Raw genomic sequence first — 7,545 nt, 5'->3', positions numbered from 1 at the left:
ATTGAATAATACAGTACATGTTTATGACACTATTATCTCATGTGAAGATTAGTGATTTTGTCAAGCGCCACAGAGCTTAGATTTGTTTATTCATAACTTGATTCCATCTATAATCCTTAATTAGATTTTGGGATTAAAGTGTAAAAAGATGGTTTAACCCGTATTCATGAGTAGTCATGCCTATAATATATATGAAATTGGTGCGTGTGTGAATGAAGGTTGGAATAGTTGGTTTTTTGGTAGATTAATTAATAAATGAATTTGGATTTGGAGGTTGTTAAGTTAGCTCTGGGTGATGATGGTAGCTAGGATGTTAGGTTCATGGGCTGATGTGGCAGTCGGACTAAGTTGATGCTGGTGTTTGCATTTTGGGGATCATCAATTTACTTCATATGCTTATGGGCTATAACTTTAGGAATTATTATGGTATGTTTATGCATTTACTTAATTGTGACAGAAAACATCCAACGAAACAGGAAGTTGTAGTTATGGGCTATAACTTAGGACTGTTTTGGAAATTAGTTGAATCAAGTATCAAATTAAGAAACCATTTGTAACTAGATTTTTCCTATGTTTTTACAAAGAGAAAATTCCATAAATTATCATTCACGTTCCAGATTTGTCATTTAAAAACCGTCAACGCCTTATTTCGCTCTCTAGACGGCCAGTTTTGAACAACCAATAACAAACGACCATGCCTCACTAAACCCGGCGGCTCTAATCAAATTGATTACAATCTGGTCGACGACGCCTGTTTTGTGTTCATCATGCCTCCGTCGCCGGCGACCAACTGCAAGAAAGTTTCAGGCAACGTGTTCTTCAAAGAAGTCGCCCGGGACACCACGAAGAAAGCAATGAAATCCATCTTAAGATCGAGTTTTATCTTTCTTTTGAACGGCTAATTTTATTAAAAGATCAAACCACTAGACTAAATACAACATATGCACCAAATTACATGCGCACCCATTACATCAAAACGAGCACCATTTTTCCCTATCCAACCCCACTAGTTTACTCCTATTTTTTACCCCAAACAAGTTGTCTTTTGATGTCTTTTATGAAATGATTGATCGAGACCATTTTGTTTTCACAGATGGCCGAATTTCTTGCCTTTCAAATGCAACAACTCAAGTTTTATCTAATATATGAATTTAACTAGCTTTAGTTACCGTGTAATACATGAGATGATATAAGATAACAAAAATAAAGATTATGTATGTGAAAAATGCATTACAACTATACTTTCTATAATCCTTAGTTCCTGCAATACCTTAATGTATGGATCCAAAAGAATTTGTATGTATACATTTTCTTAGTTTTGTTGTACAGTTCAACCGTCTTTGAAGTGATATTTGAACATACTTTACGTAATTTGTGACAAGTGTGTTTCCTTAATCCTTGATGTTAGGCGTGTACCAAAAACAACATATTAATAAGAAAGAAGAGAAAAATTGTAAAACTTAGATAAGTTATCAATGTGAGGTCAAACTAACAACTCTGAACCGACTCATGCTTAGTTTGAAACTATTTAATTGAGAGAGTATAGATGTCATGTCAAACTTATATACTCTGTTCATCATGAGTCTACTACTATATTTACTTAACCAACATATATGATGTTACGATATTCACTCGTCCATCGTATCATTCCTGAAAAAAAAATGCCATATCCTCAAACATATTTCCATTTCTTTTGGCATTCAGTTTGCATAAAGTATTATTATTAAATAAATGGAAACGTGAGAGTTATCTTTTAAGAGATTGCATATAACAGGGATAATTCATTTCAAGCATTTATATTAGTTACAAAAATTAAATGAATAATAGATGCAAAAGGTTCATAGAGAAATAAATAAACTAAACGAAACAAGTCGCTAGCTAGGACCAAGTTGGCTCAATCCACGCGTGAGGGAAGACATTTTCCCTTCCAACCCCGACAACTTCTTCAAAGTTTTTGCTGCCATGGAACCTTTGATACATGCGTGTTTCAAGCGAATAGAACACCACGTTTCCATTCTTGGAATCCAGTCGCGGAAAGAAGATCTTGTTTTGAATCTCTGGTGCTTCAGCTTCAATGCATAGACATGTGGTACCACAAATGTAAATCATATACCTTCCTAAACAATATATTTTCTCCCACTCTTTTGTAGAAACGTTCAACTTGAATACCTCAACATATTCTTTAGACTTGCCTACCGTGACTAGTAAAAATTGTCGATCGCGTTTCACAAGAAAATATTCTCCTTCACAATTGTCGATCGCACTTGCAACCTTCTCATAACCGTAACCTTTTAATTTGAATAAACTTTTAAAAACATACTTCACCCTTGTCACCTAAAACATAAAGATCTCGCTCACTGAATGTTGGAAAAGAAAAGCGATGTGGAGTGGCACCACCAAAATCCAAACGAATCATAACCCAACTTTGTTCCCGAGCTACAAAGTGAATGAACACACATGAACCATTACCTCCTCCTGTAAATCCAACAACCATGCAATCTGGGGAAGTAGGAGGTGCAGAGAAACACAAGGTATCTAAATAATACTGGGCAGGGGGGAGCTTGCGGATATCACCCGTGAATGGATTAAAGAACACCAATATGGAATAGTCGCTATAAAACAACAGCCAGCCAAACCTAGAACAACGTATCATATCATCACGGATAGAAACATGTGGTCTTTTCATAAAGTATTTGTCACCAAGAATCGGATATGTAAAAGTGATAATTCCCCGATTGTTCTTTACCACCATTAGCCATGGTGAAACTACTGAATACTTGTGCAATCTCCTCAACGCTGTTTTGTTGCTCCATTGTAGTAAAGGTGCTGCTAAATGACAACTTTTGCATGTAGCACGAAAAGACATATTCAACACCAATACAGTGGTCCATTATTGTCACCAAAAGATGAAACGGGAGATTAAGCAGGCGTGATTCATTCAGCTCAACCTCGCCATCCATAACCGATCTTACAGCTATCTTATCATCCTTGTCTACTCTATTAGAACCACGTGTTAACTCAAATTCCTCACGATCACCTTCTAAGCTACACAAAATAATTATGATCGGTTTTAGGACTGCGCAACGCTAGCAATAAAACACAAATGATACTTTTAAGACAAAATAAATTAAGACAATACCTGCATTCCCACAATGACACATGTCTTGTTGGGTAAGCCATAGAAGATAGAGAAATGGCTATATCTTCAACATCGAACGAGTACATCATTTTGCCCATTTCGTCACATATGTGTATATACCCCCCTAACTCAGACGTAATTGCATTGCTGTAATAAACAGAGTAATCACGAGCAAGATTTACAAAAAATGTGGCGTCTTTTATGTCCACAAATTCTTCCCATCTCATACCCGCCATGACCCATTTAAACAGGTACACATTAGCAAGTGATTTTCCTATGGCCTCGTTAGAAGCTACTATAATACAGAACAATTTTGTACCGGTACCTTTCAATAATGGAATATATAAGGGAAACCAGGTGTGGGCAAGGCAATGGGAAGGGGAAGTGAAGAAACACTAAATGACCCCGGGCAGATTACGGATAATCTGGGGGTTAAATAGATGTTTCCCACGAGGGGTTAGACCCGGCAAAGATGGTTCTTCTGATAACCTGCAAAACAGACACCGTGAGCTCGTCACTGAGGAGGGGGGGTACCTCCTTGTGACCACCCTCCGGCGTGAGAATCAGACTAGATTGCTCTTGAATATAAGTGTATATTAAGAGATTGCTAGAGCAGATATCAGGTATAAGATATAAGATACAAGATAAGATGAGATGATCATACCATTTGGGGTATTTATAGCCGAAGGTAGGTTTCCAAGAAGGTGTAGCCGGCTGAATAGTATTCCTGTTCTACCAACTGTGGCCTACGCACGTGCCATGCTGGTAGTTGGTGGGTAGGCAGCGGCTGACAGTGACCAGGCCTGCTGTGTACTATTCATTTTCCACCAACTGCAGGCTATGCACGTGGTATGACAGGAGTTGGTGAGTAGGCAGCGGCTAATAGTGACATAGAGTACAAGAGCATGCTGCTCGCCATACTGTTGTCAATGAGCTGTCGTATCTCTGGTCAGATCTTTTGCCCATACCTCGTCAGGTACAGTACAAAAGATCCTCCAGTATCGTACGGACTGGCTCATTTGGGCGGGAGTATTCCCCCTCCCGCCTTTGTGCGGGATTGTTCCCGGCTTTGCTCATTCCTTCTTCAGGTGACTACTGAATTATTGAGAGCTAAGTGCCTTGTGCGTGTAGCCTTGCTGCGCGGGTGGCCTTCCCTGATGGCTTGTATCCACAGCTGCGGGAACAGGCGGAGTACTTCACCATTGGGTGGCATTTCCTGTGGGAACAGCTTGCGTACTGCGCGTAAGGACGTCACGTCTCTGAGCATGGTGGGTCCTGCGGATCCAGTTGGTTTCTGCGCAGACGTCTCTCTTCAAGGTGAGTCCTGCGGGTCCAACTGGGCTCTGCTGGGACCTACCTCTTCAAGTCCCCCCAGTCCAATGTTCTTCTCATGAATGTTTAATAAGTGAGGTGAACTTTTGGACTTAAGCAAAGGGTTTTTGAAAAGGGTTTAGTTTTAAGGTTTTCCACGGGGATTCTTCCCGCGGAAGTCCTAATGTCACTTGCAGAAATTCCCGACTTTCCTGCTTGATCTTTGGGTATGATGCGGGTAGGTCTGTAACCTCCTCGCAAGTCAGAAGCGTTGAGTCCCACTTGTGTAGATTCTCCATGAAGTTTTGGTAGTTTTGAACATAGTGATCAATTATGTTAAAACCACCAATTCCATCTTGGAGCTTCAAACAATGTAGTTCTCGACGTTCCCGCTATGCGGGGATGTTATTCCCGTTTCCGCAAGCATGGCCCAGAAGATCCTTCTTGGTTTCAATTCCCTGCGGAGCGCTAGGTATGTGAAGGGTTTTGCCTTGACACTGTACCCGCACTCGTCTTACGGTTACTTTACTTCCAAGGTATTCCTGGCGTCAATTCCCTGCGGGTTGCTAAGTATGTGAAGGGTTTTGCCTTAACACTGTACTCGCACATGTCTTATAGTTTCTTGGTTGCCAAGGTAAGGGGTATTTTCCCGCTTACTTTTGAATCTTTTTGAAATTTTGAAATTCGAAGAGTTGGTGAAAGGATAAGAACAGTCCAAACTATTGAAACGTCGTCCGACGGTTTCTTCTGACTGTGTCAGGCGTGCAGGAAGTTATGGCGACGTGACAGTACATGGTCATTCCAGACGCTTTTTCAGGCGCGTGGGCGCGATTTTTCGGGCGCGTGGCCGCGAAATTAATGGCACGCGTCCTTTCAACAGCTGTTGCCAGCTTGCATTTTGCCACGTGTCATAGTTTCATTGCACCTGTGATTTCTCTCTCTTCCGCATTAAATTCACACTTTCACTCTTCTTGTAAACGATTTCCGGCGAATACTTTCTGCCAAGCATTCTCCTGAAATCATTCCTTTACCTCCAAACCATGTCTTCTACTCACGATTTCGAAGCTGCTGCCGAGGAATCTGACGTGCACGTCGAGATGCCGACGTCTACGTTTGATAAAGACGATAAGAGCACTGCTGGCGAATGCCTGTGTGCTCTTCCCACTGAGCTTTTTCAGTACATCGTCCGGAAGTTCATGCTCGAGCCGTTCGAGCCTGAGTTTCCGGAGCCACACCAGACGGTGTACGATGCCCCCAAGGGCAAGATAGGGGTGTACGCTGCATTCTTCGTTTATAGGAATCTCAGGTTCCCATTAACGAAGTTTGTATACCGTGCCTTGGAGAGGCACGGGGTGCATTTGACGGAGGTACACCCGATGGCGATCGCCAAGATCCGCCACTTTGAGTGGGTGTGCCTCATTCTGGGCGTGGAGCCCCATGTTGACCGGTTGATGACCTTCTATTCTTGGAGGTGCATCTAGGGGTGGTACACCTTGGTCAACCGGATCAAGGGGCTGAAGATCTGCGCAACCGAGCGCAGTCTTCGGTCGTGGAAGAGGGAGTTTTTTTATATCTCCGCTCGCGTCGTCCCGATAGCGATGACGTTTAAGAATGGGATAGCACTCCCCGCCCTTCACGCCCCAAACTACCAGGAGGCGGAATGGTTCGCCAAGATCTCCCGGATCCAGACTCCGGTGTACCGCTTTGCGGAGTCTGGGATAGTGACGCTTGGGATGAGCCGGGTGTGGAAGGAGGCGTCACAGGTTCCCATCGTCCTCGAATACGGTTTGAACTCTGTCGCTTACGGTATGCTTTGTCTTATTTGTTTATATAGGTTTGTCTTCTAACTGTTTCTTTTATTTCAGAGGGGAACGACTTACAGTCTCTCCTGCAGCCACGGGAGAGTGATGGTCCCGCTCGGATGGGTACTCGTGCTCTCGATGAGAACGAGTTGCCCATCTTGGAGCAAACGAGGGATCGGTTTGTGGAGGTCTACCCGCCAGGCCACCCTATTCTGAGCGCCACGTGGCCAGGTAAGGCGTTATTCAACCCTCGACCTCTAAATGCTGAAACCTCTGCTGGAATTCCTCTAATCTTGTCATCTTCTGATGAGGAATCCGCAGATGGTCCTCCGTTGGTGCGGAAGAAGAAGGCTGCCGGCGGGAAGGGGAAGGCGAAGGTTGCCTCCACTGCCGATCCGGTGCATCGGTCTGATTCAGAGACCGAAAGCGAGGAGGTGGCGGGGAACCCTGGTGGTGCTAAGACCACTGCTCCGGAGGCTGAGACGACCGTCACCTCCGAGCAGCCCAGGACAACGACGGTGAGCGGCGTGAAGAGGCCGGCTCCATCGGGTTCGTCCCCGCCTGTTTGCACTTTTAGGCTCAAGAAAACCCGTAAGTACAAATTTCCTTTACTTTTTAACTTCATATCTTTCGGCCATTATACTTATATCTTCTTTGTGCAGGCGTGGATGCTACCGCATTCCAGGGTGGAGCGGGGAGGAGCACCTCCGGACCCATGACGGTAGGCTTGGTCAACCTACCTGAGGCGATGACCCAGGCGGCTGCGCCTGCTTCAGTTGGTTCAGTTGCTCACCCAGTTGAGCCAACTGTTCCAACTGTGACGACATCTCCGCCGGCTGTCAGTACCATATTTACTGAATCTTTTACTGAGCCGGCGGTGACTATTTCTGCGGGTACTTCCGCAGCGGCGACCACGGTTGTGAGTTCACCTCCGGTGAGTTCACCTCCGTTGGTTTCTACCGCGGCGGCCTCTATGCCTCCTCCGACGTCGGCAGCTACGGCCGATCCTTCAGGTATGCTTGGGGTTTCTCGCCAACCTCTGCCTCCTTCCCATCTGCCTGACCTCTTGGATGGATTTCCCTTGGGTTTAGGTGATGGGTTTGGCGGCTATCGGCCTGTTGTCGACCCTACAGGTGCGTAGGGTTCTTTTGGCCTTTTTTTTTTTTTTTTTTTATATATCATCTTTTCCTAACTGCTTTTTGTTTTTTGCAGTGTCGGATTCCAATGAAGTGTATGTTCCACGATGGAACATCCGCCGAGGAACAACCCTTCGCACGCCTGTGGAGTGCGTGG

General features: G+C 44.3%; 1 pseudogene; it reads right to left on the bottom strand.

The window, feature by feature from the left end:
• Positions 1-1,878: 1,878 nt before the first annotated feature.
• LOC143613622 (F-box/kelch-repeat protein At1g57790-like) lies at positions 1,879-3,375 on the bottom strand (annotated as a pseudogene).
• Positions 3,376-7,545: the final 4,170 nt, after the last annotated feature.

Source organism: Bidens hawaiensis, unplaced genomic scaffold, assembly GCF_021521415.1.
Source record: "Bidens hawaiensis isolate Kalapana, Puna unplaced genomic scaffold, B.hawaiensis_p1.1 tig00037807_1, whole genome shotgun sequence".
Lineage (NCBI taxonomy): Eukaryota > Viridiplantae > Streptophyta > Magnoliopsida > Asterales > Asteraceae > Bidens > Bidens hawaiensis.
The sequence above is the reverse complement of the archived record's forward strand: the minus strand, read 5'-3'. Positions and strand labels throughout refer to the sequence as shown.